General features: G+C 48.0%; 3 long non-coding RNA genes across 8 annotated transcripts; 2 read left to right on the plus strand and 1 right to left on the minus strand.

Moving 5' to 3' along the window:
* Positions 1–801: 801 nt before the first annotated feature.
* On the minus strand, positions 802–9182 carry LOC131583321 (uncharacterized). Of its 6 annotated transcripts, none has more exons than XR_009278482.1 (6): positions 8900–9182; positions 6516–6662; positions 5402–5586; positions 3537–3581; positions 2207–2324; positions 802–871 (listed from the first exon to the last, which is right to left on the minus strand). It is a non-coding gene; the product is annotated as an uncharacterized LOC131583321 (long non-coding RNA). The 6 variants fall into 6 exon arrangements; XR_009278485.1 differs by lacking the exon at positions 8900–9182 and having other exon boundaries at positions 5402–5445; positions 5524–5586; positions 6516–7029; XR_009278483.1 differs by lacking the exon at positions 6516–6662 and having other exon boundaries at positions 8900–9178.
* An 855-nt stretch (positions 9183–10037) lies between these two features.
* Positions 10038–12423, plus strand: LOC131583202 (uncharacterized). Its single transcript, XR_009278466.1, has 3 exons — positions 10038–10064; positions 11461–11533; positions 12379–12423. It is a non-coding gene; the product is annotated as an uncharacterized LOC131583202 (long non-coding RNA).
* A 1230-nt stretch (positions 12424–13653) lies between these two features.
* LOC131583234 (uncharacterized) lies at positions 13654–18078 on the plus strand. The gene is made up of 3 exons (XR_009278469.1): positions 13654–13829; positions 16875–17168; positions 17986–18078. It is a non-coding gene; the product is annotated as an uncharacterized LOC131583234 (long non-coding RNA).
* The last annotated feature ends 441 nt before the right edge of the window (positions 18079–18519 follow it).

The raw sequence follows: 18519 nt of genomic DNA on the forward strand, positions 1-18519 counted from the left end.
CGAGGAAAAAAAACCCCAGCTGGGAGGGAAAAAAAAAAAACCCCCCAGCTGGGGATTTTTTATTCTAAATTTAAAAGTTAATTTAAAGTCCTGAAAAGCAATACACACAAGGTTAGAACCGCACAACACACACCCCTCCTACCCCACGGGAACTCGGTTCCCGGGGGCCTCGAAATCACCCTGCCTGACAAAAACCCCGGTCCGGGGCCGGTCCGTGCCCAAACTTAGGCGATGACTGTCGCCTCGCAGACCAGCCGGACCGAGGAAAAAAAACCCCAGCTGGGAGGGAAAAAAAAAAAAAACCCCCCCAGCTGGGGATTTTTTATTCTAATTTAAAAGTTAATTAAAGTCCTGAAAAGCAAAAGCAATACACACAAGGTTAGAACCGCACAACACACACCCACACACACCCCCCTCCTACCCCACGGGAACACAGTTCCCAGGGGCCTCAAAAATCAGCCTGCCTGACGAAAACCCCGGTCCGGGGCCGGTCCGTGCCCAAACTTAGGCGATGACTGTCGCCTCGCAGACCGGCCGGGACCGAGGAAAAAAAACCCCAGCTGGGAGGGAAAAAAAAAAAACCCCCCCAGCTGGGGATTTTTTATTCTAAATTTAAAAGTAAATTTAAAGTCCTGAAAAGCAAAAGCAATACACACAAGGTTAGAACTGCACAACACGCACACACACAAGCACACCCAGACCCACCGACTCTCACAGACAGACACGCTCTGACACACAGCAGGAGACTCTAACTCACACAGTGACCGCAACCCTTATTGAAACACTGTGCTGAACAAAATGCCCGAGACATCTTCTCGCTGCTGCTTCTCAACATCAAATGGTAGATCCTCAGAAAATAGGCATCAGAGACCTGCAAGACAACACAAGGTGGTCAGTGAGGGATTGTATGTAGCTATGACTCAGCCCCCCTCTAGGCCCACACATTTTGTACACAAAAACCTCATAGAAAACAGGACCTATAACCTTTTATACCTGTTCTACCTAACTCTAACTATGTGCCAGGGCAGGGCAGCTCCAAGCCAAGGCACTTTTTACAGAGGCGAGCACAGCACAAGGCACTTTTTACAGAGGCGAGCACAGCACAAGGCACTTTTTACAGAGGCGAGCACAGCACAAGGCACTTTTTACAGAGGCGAGCACAGCACAAGGCACTTTTTACAGAGGCGAGCACAGCACAAGGCACTTTTTACAGAGGCGAGCACAGCACAAGGCACTTTTTACAGAGGCGAGCACAGCACAAGGCACTTTTTACAGAGGCGAGCACAGCACAAGGCACTTTTTACAGAGGCGAGCACAGCACAAGGCACTTTTTACAGAGGCGAGCACAGCACAAGGCACTTTTTACAGAGGCGAGCACAGCACAAGGCACTTTTTACAGAGGCGAGCACAGCACAAGGCACTTTTTACAGAGGCGAGCACAGCACAAGGCACTTTTTACAGAGGCGAGCACAGCACAAGGCACTTTTTACAGAGGCGAGCACAGCACAAGGCACTTTTTACAGAGGCGAGCACAGCACAAGGCACTTTTTACAGAGGCGAGCACAGCACAAGGCACTTTTTACAGAGGCGAGCACAGCACAAGGCACTTTTTACAGAGGCGAGCACAGCACAAGGCACTTTTTACAGAGGCGAGCACAGCACAAGGCACTTTTTACAGAGGCGAGCACAGCACAAGGCACTTTTTACAGAGGCGAGCACAGCACAAGGCACTTTTTACAGAGGCGAGCACAGCACAAGGCACTTTTTACAGAGGCGAGCACAGCACAAGGCACTTTTTACAGAGGCGAGCACAGCACAAGGCACTTTTACAGAGGCGAGCACAGCACAAGGCACTTTACAGAGGCGAGCACAGCACAAGGCACTTTACAGAGGCGAGCGCAGGCGATGTCTGCCGGGTGAACGTGGCGATAGCTGCGGGGACGCAAAGGCCGGTTCCTCGGACGAAAAAATCCACGACGACGTCGAGAGGCTGAGACGGCCGACGACGTGAAACGCGAGAGCGTGAGAGGATGGATTGGAACTGCCCTGCCCGGCAAAAGCTCTGGGGAGCTCGAAAAGAAACCCTCTCCCTTGGCTTCAGAGGGGCCCACCCCACTACAGCCCTGTCCTGTACCTTAACTTTAAATTGGCTCCACTGATTATAAATGCTTTTCCCCTGATCCCAACTTCCACCTGTGACGCTTACCTTTTGTAACGTAATAGGACAAGACCCATCCTCGATAGGATGCGTACGTCGAGACGTCCCCCGCGCCGGCTTCGGTGCGGCCGATCGCAAACTTCGGCTCTGCCTCTCTGCACGGAACCTCGGACAAAACAGAAAATATGACTGGCACCATCCGCAAGGTGGAATTCCTGATGCGGTTCCTTTATTCCATCTTGGACTACGAAAGCTTGTCAGCCAACCAGGGACTTAAACAGAAGAAAAACCACTCAGTCCCACCTCTCGTACTCAAAGATCCCCTGTAAAGTTCTGAAGACAGAGCCCTCAAACGAGTGTGGGGTGCTTTGCATCTAGGCTTGTGCAGTTTTTAAAAAATTCGAATCGCCTCCCTTGCTTTCTAGACACTGCTCACCGGCGTGGCAGGCTAGGGGTGGCTGAGGCGAAACGTCTTTCCCCCGATACCGAGTGCACGACAAATCTGCAACCCCTTCTGTCTCTCAGAATCCTGTCCGTGACACTGATTCGTGTCGGGATCCACGAGGTGGGATTTGTGATGTGGTTCTTTCATTCTATCTGAGAGAACTAAACATTATCAGCAAACAAGTACTTTAAACAGAAAAATCAGTCAGTCCAAACTCTTGTACTCAAATATCCCTTGTAAAATTCTGAAGACAGAGCCCTCAAATGAGTGTGGGGTGCTTTGCATCTAGGCGTGTGCAGTTTTAAAAAATTCGAATCGCCTCCCTTGCTTTCTAGACACTGCTCACCGGCGTGGCAGGCTAGGGGCGGCTGAGGCGAAACGTCTTTCCCCCAATACTGAGTGCACGACAAATCTGCAACCCCTTCTGTCTCTCAGAATCCTGTCTGTGACACCGATTCGTGTCGGGATCCACAAGGTGGGATTTGTGATGTGGTTCTTTCATTCTATCTGAGAGAACTAAACATTATCAGCAAACAAGTACTTTAAACAGAAAAATCAGTCAGTCCAAACTCTTGTACTCAAATATCCCTTGTAAAATTCTGAAGACAGAGCCCTCAAATGAGTGTGGGGTGCTTTGCATCTAGGCGTGTGCAGTTTTTAAAAAATTCGAATCGCCTCCCTTGCTTTCTAGACACTGCTCACGCGCGTGGCAGGCTAGGGGCGGCTGAGGCGAAACGTCTTTCCCCCGATACTGAGTGCATGACAAATCTGCAACCCCTTCTGTCTCTCAGAATCCTGTCCGTGACACCGATTCGTGTCAGGATCCACAAGGTGGGATTCGTGATATGGTTCTTTCGTTCTATCTTAGAGAACTAAACATTATCAGCAAACCAGGGACTTAAACACCAAAACACACTTAGAGCTTGCACCCACCTGTCCTCTGGCATCCTGGGCTGGGATATCTTGCAAGTAGACCACCTAACATAAAAAAACAAGGGATTAAAGTTATAGCAGAAACTGAGACCCCAGCAAGAACAACTGCTTCTCTCCACCAACCGAGGCTCACCTTCACAATGCTTCACCTTCACTGCTGCTATCCGGCTTTACTTCCTGAAAAAAAATACAAAGACCACAGCTGTAACACAGTGACTGACTCCAGCCCCGCTGCAAAAGAAGAACCGTGACCGACCTTCTCGGGGGATCCCCTCATCTGGGACGGGGCGCTCTGCCGGGAGGTCGATCCATCCGCATCTGAAAGAAAGTTAGGAAAAAGGTCAAAGTGCTGCAGGGTAACTTCACAGCTCCAGACACCTTCTGCCAACATAAGAATACTACCTAGACTCCAACTACAGCCCGTATTACGAGTCTCCAATTACAAGTGCCCGGGACTTGTCCTTGAACACCTGCAACCGGCCAGGCGGCAGGGCAGAGCAGTTCCAGACCGAATACCCCCAGACACCCGTGACACGTGAGACGAGGGGACACGACAGGGAGAGAAAACTCTCTGAGACGAGCAAGTCCTCACGAGGACCAAGAGAATGCTGAACGAGATGACCGATGAGGGGCCCTAAGGCGAGCCCGCCGGGCTCGGATGACCCCGGAGGAAAAAGATGCTAACGGAACGACTTATTCCGAGAACCGCGGAGACGGATGCCTGAGAATCCTGTGGCTGGAAGCCTCTGCCTGCCTTTGAATTGGCACAAGTCCTTATCCACTATAAAGAAAGATGACTGCACACAGCTGTCAACACAGCTGAGAACAAGACCTAAGAAGACATCCGATCGGATGCTTCTGAAGAGAGATGCGATTCCAACGCCTGTCCGAGCTCCCGAATCGAAACTTCGCCGGCGTCGGCCCCAGGCCGAGGAACGCAAAGATGGGAGATGACCGGAAGGACCCCGGGGTTTCTCAAAAGCCCCTGGGAGGACTAAGGCAAGAGACATGTTACACGAGATGCGCGGAAGACACGGAAGGCACGAGAGACATGTGACGACACACCCTGGGACTGCTCTGCCCTGCCCGCCTCAGCGCTGCGAGCCAAAGTGAGGCTTTCCCTCCACAGGGCCTATGGGGTCATTTCTAGAGCCTCCCCATCCCCAAAGCTCACTCAAAAACCCAAACCCATCTGAGTCCCGACCCGCCGCCCTGCTTTGATCCCCTCTGCGGGCTCCGCTTATCTCTCAGATGGCTGAAGACGTGAGTCACGGCGAGAGGCCGGTCAGGGGCCAAACGAAGCCACCTCGCCGTCTGGGAAGTTCTTCTCTCGCCGGGCTGTTGTCTCAGACAAGTATCATCACCTATGATAAAGAAAACCAAATATAAGTGCAGAATCTTAGTGGCATATTCACCAAAACCCAACTATGCTCCTACTCACCGTCTCTTAGGAACGCCCGGGTCCTCGGGCCGCACGCTTCGGCCACGCTCCGAGGCGGACGCCGTCGTCGCGGGGCACGCCTAGAATAAACAGAGAGGAGGCGATGTAGCGTCGCTAAAAGTTGAGCGCGCCGTCGCCGCTCCTCCCGACGCCCCCGACTCGCCGCGACTCCTCGGCCGTGGCTAAAGGCTACCCGGACCGCACCTTCACGTGGACGAGGTCGAGGCTTCGTCACGGACTCCGGTAACATTTGCTGGGGCTCACCGGAGAAGCAAACCGGGTCTCTTGGCAGGTCAGTGAGGGGGCCTCAGCACAACATCAGGAGGCAGCCTAAAACACACAAACAAGCAGGAATGCTGGAAGTTGCACCAGAAACTGAGACCCCAGCAAGAACAACTGCTTCTCTTCACCAACCGAGGCTCACCTTCTACCTGCTTCGCCTTCGCTGCTGCTATCCGGCTTTACTTCCTAAAAATAAAGACAAAGAGCAGAGCTGTAACACAGTGACCGGTTCCAGCCCCGCTGCAAAGAAAAACCGTGACCGACCTTCTCAGGGGGATCCCCTCATCTGGGACGGGGCGCTCTGCCGGGAGGTCGATCCATCCGCATCTGAAAGAAAGTTAGGAAAAAAGTCAAAGTGCTGCAGGGTAACTTCACAGCTCCAGACACCTTCTGCCAACATAAGAATACTACCTAGACTCCAACTACAGCCCGTATTACGAATCTCCACTACAAGTGCCCAGGACTTGTCCTTGAACACCTGCAACGGGGCCGGGCGGCAGGGCAGAGCAGTTCCGGACCGAATACCCCCAGACACCCGTGACACGTGAGACGAGGGGACACGACAGGGAGAGAAAACTCTCTGAGACGAGAAAGTCCTCACAAGGACCGAGAGAATGCCGAACGAGATGACCGAGGGGGGACCGAAGGCGAGCCCGCCGGGCTCGGATGACCCCGGAGGAAAAAGATGCTAACGGAACGACTTATTCCGAGAACCGCGGAGACGGATGCCTGAGAATCCTGTGGCTGGAAGCCTCTGCCTGCCTTTGAATCGGCACAAGTCCTTATCCACTGTAAAGAAAGATGACTGCACACAGCTGTCAACACAGCTGAGAACAAGACCTAAGAAGACATCCGATCGGATGCTTCTGAATAGAGATGCGATTCTGACGCCTGTCTGACCTCCCGAATCGAAACTTCGCCGGCGTCGGCCCCGGGCCGAGGAACGAAAGATGGGAGATGACCGGAAGGACCTGGGGTTTCTCATAAGCTCCTGGGAGGACTAAGGCAAGAGACATATTACACGAGATGAACGGAAGACACAGAAAGCACGACAGACAAGTGACAACACACCTTGGGACTGCTCTGCCCTGCCCGCCTCAGCATTGTTAGCCAAAGTGAGCCTTTCCCTCACGGTGGCCCCAGAGGCCAGTTCTCAAACCTCCCCCTTCCCATAGCTGACTCAAAACCCTAACCGGTGTGAATCCTAACCCACTACCCTGCTTCGATCCCCTCTGTGACCACAGCCCTCGACTTACCTCTCCGAAGCGAATCCATCGGAGAGACCGATCTGCTGCTAAGGAAAGCTGCCGCAGCGGTTCCCTTTTGTGTCACGATGAATCTGCTGAGAGAATCTGAAGTATCGCACTTGACGTGACCTAGAACTTCAGGAAACTGCAATCCTCCTAAAAAAAAACCCAAACAGAAGAATCATTATAAAAGCATCTTATCACCCCTGAACTCCCAACCCAAAATCATGAACTTAAATACTCCCTGTGTTCAATAATGTTTTCTTCAAGGTGTTTTCAAAACCTCTGCTGCTTCAAATGCCCAAAAGATACCTGCTAAAAGCAGGCTGGAGTAAATTGAAAGAGCCTCTTCGCTGAAATGAGAGACAAGCTCTTTAGCCCAGCTGATTCCCTTGGAGGGAATAATGCCCCTTAGCACAGCCTGGGGTTAATATACCCCTAATTGAGCCCGCCTCTTTTTCCCACGATGCCTGGGAAAAGGGAGGCGGCAAATCCCACCGGGTATAAAAGCCCTCAGAGGGACCATAGCTGTTTGGCTCCTCTGAGTTAAAATTGAGGTAAGGAGCTCTGCATAGGAGAAAACTCTTTGGGAAAAGACAGTGTTTTCTTTTTTTACTGCAATTACTCACAGCAATGGAGCAAAGGAAAAAAAAAAAGGTAAGAAGCAAAACTTTGTGTTTCAGCAGTGTTGCCAGCTAAGTTGGATAATTTATGGACTTGCATAATTATGTATTAGTGATTACTAAGTAGCACTCCCCCTGTGATTAATTAGGGTGGAGAAGAATAGTATAGATATGAATGGTGTCTCATAGGGACCTCTAATTAGGGCTCTCTACATTATAAATGAAAATAAGAAAAAGAATAGACTCCCAGTTGGCATTACCGTTACGTACCTGCTGGACTCGCTCCTGTTGGAAATATTTGGTGCCGGGGCATGGGTAGAGGTACCCTGAAATGCAGCTTTAAACCCTTGAAATGCTGTGTCCTAGTTTAGGGCAAATTAGGGAGGAAAACTCCAAATGGGGGTTTCCCCAGGGAAATGACCCCTCCCTACCAACTGGTCCAGGAAAGGAAAAAAAAAATTCCTTGGAAAGAAGTGGAAAAAGCTGTTTATTTAACAGAAATTGAATAATATGAAATAATAAAACCTCTCACTGTTCAATGGGATGGCAAGTCTAGGAAGAAAAGTCCTTTTCACATGGTGTAGCTCGCCTCGCTCGGGTTCTTATCGGTCCTTCCGGCGCTGAAAAGTGCCGAGGCCCGGGCCCCGGTGGGCCAAAGGCGTGAGCTCCCGGGGTTTGGCCGGGTGTTCGGTCCAGAGCAGGTTTGCACAGATCCAAGGAAACAAAAAAAGGAAAAAAAAACAAAGGTCCAGGGAACTCCTCTGCCTCAGCTAGCTAAAACCAACTAAAAGCCAGAGAGAAGCTCTGTCCCACTGCCTGTCCGTGCTGCAGACACCACGGTCCAGGAGCGGGATGTGTGGGAGTGATGTTTGTTCCTTAATGCAAACAGCGCGCTTCTTCTTCCCCCCGCTCTCGCTTTCTGAGCCAGTCTTAAAGGTGCAGAACTTAATATTTAACATAAACCAGACGATTGGGGATACCGGTATCATAAAGTCACCCCAGGACATGCTGGAAAAGGCAACGCTAACAATGAGCAAATGGGGCAGCTACCTCCACTTAAACAGATACAGTGGTAAATAAATGGCTTCTCCCCTTTAATTTAAACCCGTCAAATATTGGGAAAAAGAGTGGTTTTCCTCACTTTAAATCTCTCTGGTGATTGAAAAGGGGGCATTTTTCGGTTAATTCAGATCCATAAAAAAGCATCATCCCTGCTTTCCCTTTCCACTTAAAGTGGAAAAAAATAGAAAATGGGCGTTCTCTATCAATTAATATCTCTAACAGCACAGAAAAGGCAGCGTTACCTCCAATTGAGACTATCAAAATTGCAGGGGAAGTGGATTTCTCTTCAATTCAAACACAGGCGATTGGGGAAAAGGAAGCTTTTTCCCTCAGCTTAAACGCCTTTTTTCCTGATAACCCATCCCTTCTTTGGGGCTGTGGAGATGGAGTAGCGAGGTAGAAGAGGAAAGCTGAAAACTGCCGCCTCCCCCCCCCCCCCCCCCCCCGCCGGGAATGTGCGTGCTGCCCCGCCCGCTCGGGTGACCCTGCTCGGCAGGATGGGCTTTTCTCTCGGCTTTATCTTAAAGTGACGCTCCCCGCCCGGTGAAACCACCTGATCCCCCGGTCCCTGATGGGTGCCGTGACCCTCGTTCCTGGAGGAACTCCCGGGATGCCCCGCTGGCCCCTCCGGCGGCTCCCTGCGCGAGCCTTGCCCGGGTAACCCTCTCAAAACTGCTCTGCAAGGAGCTGCTCCCTTCTCGTCCTCACCGATCACGCCTGAGGCTGCTGCACCTTGGAGTGGGGGGGGGTTGGGGGTGAGGCGCAGAAACATCCTGCCGATCGTTCCCTCCCTTACGTGTCCCGCGGTCCGTCCCCGAAACGCCGGGGTGCTGGGCTTTCATTTCTGCGATAGAGAACTGGTCTCCTCCTCCGGGTGCCGTGGCCGAAATTGGGATTCTGCCGCATAAATCCCCTGCGTGCTGGGTTTGTGATTACGGAGGAAATTCCTCACGGGGTCCTAGGCGATTACCGGTTACTGACTTCCGCTTCCCTTGAGCGGTCGGGGGTTTGCCCGGCTCGTTTAGGGCTAATCCTGGCCGAACCTGAGCGCCCCCCGTCGCTGCTCTGCCCTGAATTTCAGTGAAATATCGATATAGTTTATAAATGCTCCCTTTGCTCGCCGCTCGGTGTTTCCCGCGCAGCCGCGGGGACCGGGCTGGCTCTCTGCTTCGATCCCGGCCCCGGCGGTCCCGCCCGGAGGCTGCGGGTCACGGACGCGAGCTGAGGACAGCTACAAAAGTGGGGTTTTAAAGAAAAATTTCTATTACGCCCGGCTAAATGATCAAAATAACTACGTGTATTGATGATCACCAGGGAAAGCTTTTCAGGGAAGAAAATAGTCGTTTGGTAGCGCAGATCCCGTTTTGACAATAATTGCGTTCATTTGGGTTTGGGAATCCTGCCGGTGTAAGACATCTGAGAACTGGTATTTTGCAATTTGATATTTTGAAATTGGGTGCTTTTCATATTTTGGAACTCACTAGTTTACTATTTTGAAACGGAATCATTTTGGAATTTTAGAACCCCGTATTCTGGTATTTTGCAATTGGATTCCTTTGGAAATTTTCAACTCGGTGATTTGAAACTGCGTGACGCTGGTATTTTTGGACTTGTTCTGGTGTTTTAGAAGTGGGCATTTCTCTCCCCTTCTGCGGTTTGACAGGCTGGCACGGGGGGGGGAGACGCGGGGAGCGCGGGGACGGCGGCAGGAGCCTCGGCGATAAAAGCAGTGATTGCGCATGCGTGGATGGCGTCAGCGCCGCAGGGCAGCATGGGGGAGTGGTGTACGGCAGCGGGAGTTTCGGATCGGCCCGGGCCGCACCGCTCAGATCGGTGTCACTGGACAGCGGCGGCGGGGCCGGCGGCTCCACAGGTGCCGGGAAAGCGGAGCCTGTGGGGCGGCAAGGCGGCGCGGGCGGCACGGAGGGGGTGTAGGGGAGCTGAGCTGCGGGAACGGCGATGCCGAGGGTGGGCGGGGTGGCGGAGCCGGGAACCACGGTGTCGGCGGGGGATGGCGGGGCCGCGGGGACGGCGGCGGCGGGGCCCATAACCGCGGGGACGGCGGAACGGGGCGGGACCGCAACATCGGGGGTAGCTGGGACGGCAGGAGGGAGGCAAAAGCGGGCGGGCGGTGGGACGGGGAAGGCGAGGGGAGGGGTGGGAACGGAGCGTGCCGGAACTGGGGTAGGGGGAACGGGCGCCGCGTGGTCGGGGGCGCGCCGGTCTCAGTGGGCAGGAAAGGAGGGGGGCCGGCGGGGACAGAGGATGCGGGGGCCGCGTGGTCGGGGGGAGGGGTAGGAGATGCGGGGGTACGGGGGGCTCATCACGCGTTGTGTATTGGCAGCACGCATTTCTACGAGTGCTCTGCAGGCTGGGAGGAGCTTAGCGGCCGCCACAGTTCGGCGAGAGATGTTATTAAAAAGCTTATTACCAACTGTGTCCCAAAAATCTCTAGTAAAAAATTCTGAGTGTTTTGCGTTTGGGAAATTAACTAGAGTCCAGGTTAGGAGGGTTTTTAGTTCTCGTTTAGGCAATTTACTTTGGCTGGCTTTTAGTGAGAATTTTAGTTGCTTATACAGCTTTTTTTCTGGGGTTGAATAGTTTTGACCCGTGATAGACTGGTTTGTGACTCACCTCTTATTTTAATGATGTCGGCTCGTCTCTCAGAGCTCGGGTGATGGGTGCTGGCCGGGCACCTCCCGTCCGTTCTCGGGTGTCACTTAGTAATACTCGCACATAACCACGCTGCAGAGTCGTCTAAAAACTACAGTGTGTACGCTGCAGCGGAAAAACTTTTAGAGAGTTCGGGCGGGGTGTAGATGCTGTGACAGCATCTGCCCCTCGCTCGACCACGTAGAGGCTTTGCCCACCTAGCCCAGGTGAGACGTCGCCTCGCAACGCCCCCCTGAGCTCGGGGGCTCCACGGAAACCAGGGGTTCAGACGCTGCTTGGCAACCTTCACCCCGAAGAAACCACGCAGGGGATGTCCCGTGTAGCACAGAAGAGGCGTGGCTTTGCCACCCTTCTCAGTGCCGCGGGGCCCTGCGGAAACCAGGGGTGCGGACGCCGTTCGGAACGTGCGCCCCGAAAAAGCCACGCTATACCTCTAGATACCTCTAGAGCTCCGGAGCCGACGCTGCTGAGCGACGGCCGGCCAGTGCCCGAGGGTGCCGCAGAACAGTGGAAAGAGAGTTACGGTGTTATGGTGATCAGCCGCATAAACTGCACTCTAGACGGCCTTAAAGGGTGAAAAAAAACTGTCTTCGTAGTTGCCAGTGATGATGGAGCAGTGTCTCACCGATGGAGGAGTCGTGGGATGGCTCGTAAACGTGCGGGCGCCAGGTATTGGTGTGTAAAAACGCTCACTCGCAGTGAGAGACTTCTCCGGGGTCAAGCTGTTCAAGTATAAGCAATTTATTATAAGGGTAAAAAGAGGGGAAGATCCGTGTCCGCCACCGGCCTCGGCGTCCGCGTGGTCCGGGGAAGGGGAGAGAGAACGGGTAAGAGCAGGGGAGGAGAGGTTGGGAAAGGGGAGGGAGGGAATAAGAGAGCAATAGAGGGAAAGAGGGAAAAACCAGAGGTAGAGAGCAGGGAAGACTAGTGGGGTAGGAGCAGGGAGAGGGGGCTGAGAGTTAAGAGTGGGGGAGAGGGCTAGACGGGAAGGAGGTGAGGGAGCGGGGTTCAGAGGTAAGAGCGGGGGAGAGGGGAGCTGAGAGAGGGGTAAGAGTTGAGAGCGAAGTTCTTGTTACAATCCAATATATCTTTTTCTATCGTGAATATTCTAATTCTTAGTAACCGATCACCATGAGACACGGCCACTAAAGAGTTTACATACAGCCTATGCGCTTCCCTATATTAACATACAGTGCTGCGCTTTAGACTCTACAAAGCTTTACAAGTTCTTTCCTTGCTTCTTTACCTTTGGACTTCTCGATCAGCAGAAGGACATTGTTTTGTCAGCAGGGATTCTCGTTCAACTGGCTAGGCTATTGTTCTTTGGTTAACCGGCACTCGGTATCCTAGGACTCAGAGCAGGCTTTCATTTCTACTTTGATTCTAGCCTTCATATTTTCAGAATCTTCTGACAAACAATCACATTCATAAGGTTTCCCTGTTTCACCCTCCCCAACAGAGTTGCTTCCCTCAGTTTCAACTACTTTCGTCCTCATCATCCCCATTTTTTCTAGGGACGCTTTGGAGGGACTAGGAAGATGAAATCAAAAGGAAAAAAGAAGAAAGATCCCCCCTGCAAATCCAGATCCCCCCTGCAAATCCATGCACCAGTTCATCTGCTCGGCTGCTGCTGCTGGACAGAGGTTTGTCTAATACCCGGTGCTGTTGCCCCTGGGTGAGAGGGTAGGGGCGGAAAGGGCTCGCCGCTATAGTTCCCTGAACGCCTCGTTGTCTGCACCTGACGCGCTGGGGCGCTCGGCTTCCCTTTATGTGGCTAAGGACTCCTGTCGTCCTTCAGGTGCCCAAAGCTGAAACTAGAATTCCACCTTCAGAATTTCACGTGTCTCAGGTTTGTGACTCCCAAGGAATTTTTCCCCAGCAATCATTCAGTCGTGAATTTTTCCTCTGCAGTCATTACTGCCTTAGCCTTCTGTGGACGTGTTTCAAATGCTCATTGAGAGCTGAGGAGCCGAGTTGGCTTGTTTATGACTTAGCTGACAAGCCCAGGCTAAATCCAAACACCCCGAATTACAGCGAAATATTAATGCGGTTTAGAAAGAGGCCTCTTCCGTGCGACTCGGTCCTTTGCCGCGCGTCCCCGGAGATTTACTCCGTCCTTCGTTCCCGACCGTGCCTCTTTGGCGGCCCGCCTCTCGCGGACGCAAACCGAATGAAATTCTACTACGAGTGTTGCCTTGAAAAATAATCTTCTAAGTACATCTAGCTACGTGATTAAAACACATCCGTGCCTTGGCAGTCGTGTACGGCAAGCTTTTCAGTGGAGAAAATAGCTATTTTGATAGCACGCTTTCATGCACCTTCAGAAAAAGCAGAATTTGTACTGACTCCTGAGACTCCCCGCTGAAGAACCCGGCCATCCTCGCGACGCCCGATGCGGCGGACGTCGGGGGAAAAGCCGAGCCTGGAGTGAAAAAGAGACTGTGAGTATGCGGCCTTTAAAAAAAGCCTTCGAGCAACAATAACGGGAACCTGTCGTGTTTATTCTTTGCTCATTTTTTCTGATAATGTAAATACCACGTAAAAGTACATGAAACACGAAGCAGAGCTAGGATTTTACGGGTCTTTATTTCGGCAGTCTGGATGAAAAATGTCTCTTCCTGCGCTAACAGCCGGTCCGGTTTGAATCCATATTTAGCCTGAATCTTCCTTGCCTCCCGTTTCCCATTTCTAGGAACTGCTTCCCGGTCTAAGGACGAGGCTGGATGCCAACCCTGTTCCACAAAGTTCAAGGAGAAGCTGGATGTCCTGTTTGATTGCTTGTGACCATTTGTACCACAGATCTTCTCTGTTGTATCCTGACCAGAGGCAGAAGTGAATCCTCAGGTCTCCAGAGAAGTAACCCACATTTCATCGATAATTTTACCAACAAATAATATCCACATATTTGTTACTATGGCCTAAAGAAATTACTCACGTGAGACGCTTACGGCCGAGGTCACGTGGGGTAAGTTGAGATTCGGATGTGGGCTCTGGGATAGCCTTCCCTCCTGGCAGGGGAGGCCCGGTGATTAGCTTAGGACTAGACGAGACTAGTCCCGGGTGCTTCGAAGGAAGGTACGAGAAAGCTCAGGAGTAATAACTGTTTTATGTGTCCATCCGTAAGTTTTTGATTGCTGTAAAAGTGTTCTTTCCTATATGTATACATATGCATATGTATATGATACCATTTGCAGCAATCAAAAACTGGTTAAGAAGACGCATAATTAATATTATGTGATGTTAAACTTATCTAAATGATCTGTAATATGAATTGCCAAATGTACTAAATATATACTCTCATCCCAGAGTCTGCCACAGCTGATAAATCAATGGAAGATGGGAAAATCGTGTCCGGATAATGATTTTCCGAGCCCGCTGTAAAATCTAGCTGCTATATTAATTCACTAATTGCCAAGTCCAATTGACCTGAATATTGTTTTGATGCAGAAAACTTCTGGGTTTATTGGTAAATTCTCTATCTAGGTAAAGTCAAGGCTTGGCCAGAGCCTAAGGTTTAAACTGGAAAGATGTCTCTTAAGTCATTTTCAAAGCAAGGGGTTTAAAAATAGCAGCTATAGGGTGCTTAAAACACTGCAAACCTTTAAAGGCATTTGTATAAAACAAATGATCAGATGTCTTAGGTAATTGACTAATTAAACTATCCAGTAGTTAATTTAATCTGAAGTTTCTTTCATAACACTTAACTTTCAACCGTGACACATTTTCTTAGAATTTTGGAAACTAAAATAATAAAGTTACATTGGATTAGGTAAATGTAAATCTTTTTAAACAAGGAAAAGAGTAAAAACTAACACAAAAAAAAACTCTACATAGAAGCAGCTGCATAACTTACTGACCGAGATACATCTGTAGTTAGAAAACAAAAAAATCTCAAATGACACGTGTCTAAAAGGTAATTACACAAAGATATATCAAAATATGTATAAAGCGGGCTGTAAATAAAACGACACTTTATAGATAATGCTTATCATAGAAACCTATAAATTTACACTATACAATGCATATGTCATCAGTAAGTGTCTGAGGAAATCAAGATAATATTTTTGAAACATTCCTGTCTTAATGACTAAAAATGAATGAAAGTGAAAAACTTTTAAATTTTTTGTAAATAACTATCATTATTTTTTTGTGCAACTTGTAGAAAACTAAAACTGCAGAGATTATAAGAAACAATAGAACTTCTAATGAAATCAAGGGTGTCACAAACAGCATTCACCTCTGTTCTTAAGCAGGTGTTCACCAGTGTTCTATCACAGCTGTTTCAGTTGTAGTTTTTTTCATCTTTCTAGGAAAATAACTATGTAGTTTAAACAAATGTCTTCAATAAGACATGAAGCAATTTAAATTTTAAACTTGTTAAAAATTAATTATGACAAAAGGAAGCAACAAAACTTAACGTTAAAAAATACCAAAGTTATAACTGAAGTTAAAAACACTTAAATTTAAACATAGTGAAGTTTAACTTTGCTTAATTCTGTTAACACTTAATCTATATTAGATGAAAACATGACTTAATCTTCCTCTGTTATTATAAAAAAAGACAACTAAAAGTTTTGTACACGCTTCTTTGAACACAATATAATAGGAATATTGGTTCACGATAGAGATTATAGGGATGCAACAAATTTATCACCTTTCTATGTTACTTGGTTTTGAGAATAACCTATAATAACTGCAGATGTTATTAAAAATGCTTATTCGTAACAAGAATTTGCTTGGCCTATGTTTAAATTTATTAGGATTTTTAGAGTGCAGTTTTACTGGAAAAAAACCACAACACCACAGATTTGGTAATTTGCTATTCAGCTTTTGTAGTACTTTTCAGAAACATTAAGTCTAGCTTTTTAACTTAAATTCAAAATCTAAATTGGTATATATGCTGTTATACATGTTTGGGTTTTTTTTTATAACAGAAAGACTCATATTAAAATTACCTTATTAAAATTGTAAAAAAATACCAAGCAAATGGGTAATATATGGTTAATATATCTTTGAGATTTTTGAAAACTATATTGATCTAAATCCACAATACACTTATTCAAATGAAAGGTTAAAAATGAAAGAAACTTCTTATTCTATCCTTTTTCTGTAGGGTTAATCATATGATTCTTAACTCAATTTTAAAGAAATGCATCTTGCAGAAATTAACTGTAATTTCAGTAATAATACTGGATCAGTCCATATCATACAATATTACATTATCAGTAGATGTATAGAGAAGATAACATTTTCAAAACTTTCATGTATTACGAATACCGAAACAGAAGAAAAATCTTTTAAATTTCTTAGCCCTGGCAAGCCTTGACTTTACCTGGATAGAGAATTGACAAATAAATCCAGTTTTCTGCATCAAAACAATATTCAGGTCAATTGGACTTGGCAATTAGTGAATTAATATAGCAGCTGGATTTTTACTGTGAGCTTGTAGAATTGTTATCTGGAGATGACTTTCCAATCTTGCATTGATTTATCAGCTGTGGCAGACTCTGGGATGAGAGTATATATTTAGTGCATTCGGCAATTCATATTACAGATCATTTAGATAAGTTTAATATCGCATAATATTAATTATGCATCTTCTTAATCACTTTTTGATTGCTGTAAAAGTTTTATTTCCTATATCTATACATATGCATGTGTTTTACTTTGGTTTTTCATTGTCAGAACAAGACAGTGGATATTTTACCTTTGTTTATAAGAGAGGGGGAGGAAACGGGTTGCGGTTCAGAAGCGTGGAAACGCTATGTATGTATTTTAGATTTTGGAAAAAACGCAATATTGTATATCTATTGGAAATAATTCTTGATCGGTCCTTTTTAAACGAGTCTTTCACAAAGCCAGTTCCATCAATTATCAGGTATTCTTCTAACAGTACTCAAGCAAAGTTGAGAGAGAATTCTTTGGTTCCTGTCAAAGGTTCAGAAGCAAGAAGATAAAAAATTAATTTTAGTTAGTAATTTGGAGTAAAGTGTAGTTTCTGTATTCACAGGTTCAAAGCAGAAGTAACTGCCTAGCGAAGAACATGGAAACTCATTAGCTGCAGAGACGAGCAGACGGCCCAAAGAGCAGAAGAACGAGCACGCCGATGTGAACCGTATCGAGACCGCAGTTGACGGCTGAACGCCTTTGATCCCGCATGACAGAGCGATGAACTTTGGGTTTCGTGTGAAAGAGTAGGAAAATCGATATTGTAAGGCCTCATTTGTTAAAGCGTGGTGTGAACTGTGTCAAGATTCAGAAACCTGCATGAGAGATAAAGTCCTTGAAGATGAAGGTGAATCAGGTATCCCCCTTGAGCTGTATCATTTTGGTGATCGCTTTGTGATGCGATTTCACCTGCATCGCTTCTTTTAGTTAACTCAAAAGAAAGTATACCTTATCTCAGTGAAAATAGATTTTGGTATAATATTCAATTTTTCTTTTTATTTATTATGTTCTATATAAAGAGTCAACATCTTATTGTAACCTTATATCAATCTTAGTCACACTTGATTGTGAAGAGTTTGAGTCATGAAATTTCAGATAGAGATTTATAACAACTCAGCTTTCAATTCAAGCAGTTTCAGCAGAAACTTTAAAGGAATTAGACAAATTAAGCTACTGGTTAAGTAAGCAACCTAGATCTATTTCTCTAGCTTTGAGTGGTCAGTTAACTGATGTTCAAAACTGGAGGCAGAGCGCTCTGTAGAACAGAGCAGCAGTTCTGTTGCTGGTGCGTAGGGCATGAGAGAAGGAAAAATAACCCTGAGTGAAAATTAATCAAAGAAAAGGTTTGAAAGATTTGGGTTGATTTTTTTTTTTTTTTTAAAGAGCGGGCAAATGTTGGAGTCTGGAATACAGAGTGGGTGCCCTTGTTTCTGATACTTAGTTATAAGATCCAGAAAAACACTGAATTTCATATAATATGAAATTCATGAGCATGGTTTCATGGTGATGCATGAAAACAAATGTTAAAGTTAGATACAAAAAGCTAAAAGTGGAAGTGTGTAGATTAGAAAGTTTTTTTAAATCACTGGGTGAAAAAGTTTAGAGGAGACGAGATGGAGGATTTAGGGTGTTGTCTCTTGTCCCTTTTTCTTTCTTCTTCATGTTCTTCTCAGAGAGATCAGAGATGTTAAGAGAGACACCGGGGTTTCTGATAAGCCCCCGGAAGGGATAAGGCGAGGCACGTACGACGCGAGAGGTACGAAAGGCACAGGAGGCACGGTAGAAAAGTGACATGACACACCCCGGGGTTGCTCTGTCCTGCGCACCTCAGCACTGTGAGCCAAAGTGAGGAATTCCCTTGAGGTAGCCTAAGGGGCCACAGCTTGTACCGCCACATCTCCAAAGCTCACTCAAGAATCCTTGGGCACGAGTGCTTACCTGGCACACCGCTTTCATGCCCCTCTGTAGGTCTTGGACTTCGACTTAGCTCTCATATGCGTGGGGACGAGAAGCCACGTGGGGCACAAGGGAAGGCCGCCTCACCGTTTGGCACGTTTCTGGCAGGCTGTTATCTCTTGGACAGGTACAATAAAGAAAACCAAATATCAGTGCAAGATCTTAGCAGCACATCTGTGAAAACCCAACACTCACGGTCTCCTGACAATGGCTGGGTCCTTCGCCTGCATGCTTCAGCCCCGCTGGGATGC

The sequence above is a fragment of the Poecile atricapillus genome, chromosome 11, assembly GCF_030490865.1.
Source record: "Poecile atricapillus isolate bPoeAtr1 chromosome 11, bPoeAtr1.hap1, whole genome shotgun sequence".
NCBI classification, from domain to species: domain Eukaryota; kingdom Metazoa; phylum Chordata; class Aves; order Passeriformes; family Paridae; genus Poecile; species Poecile atricapillus.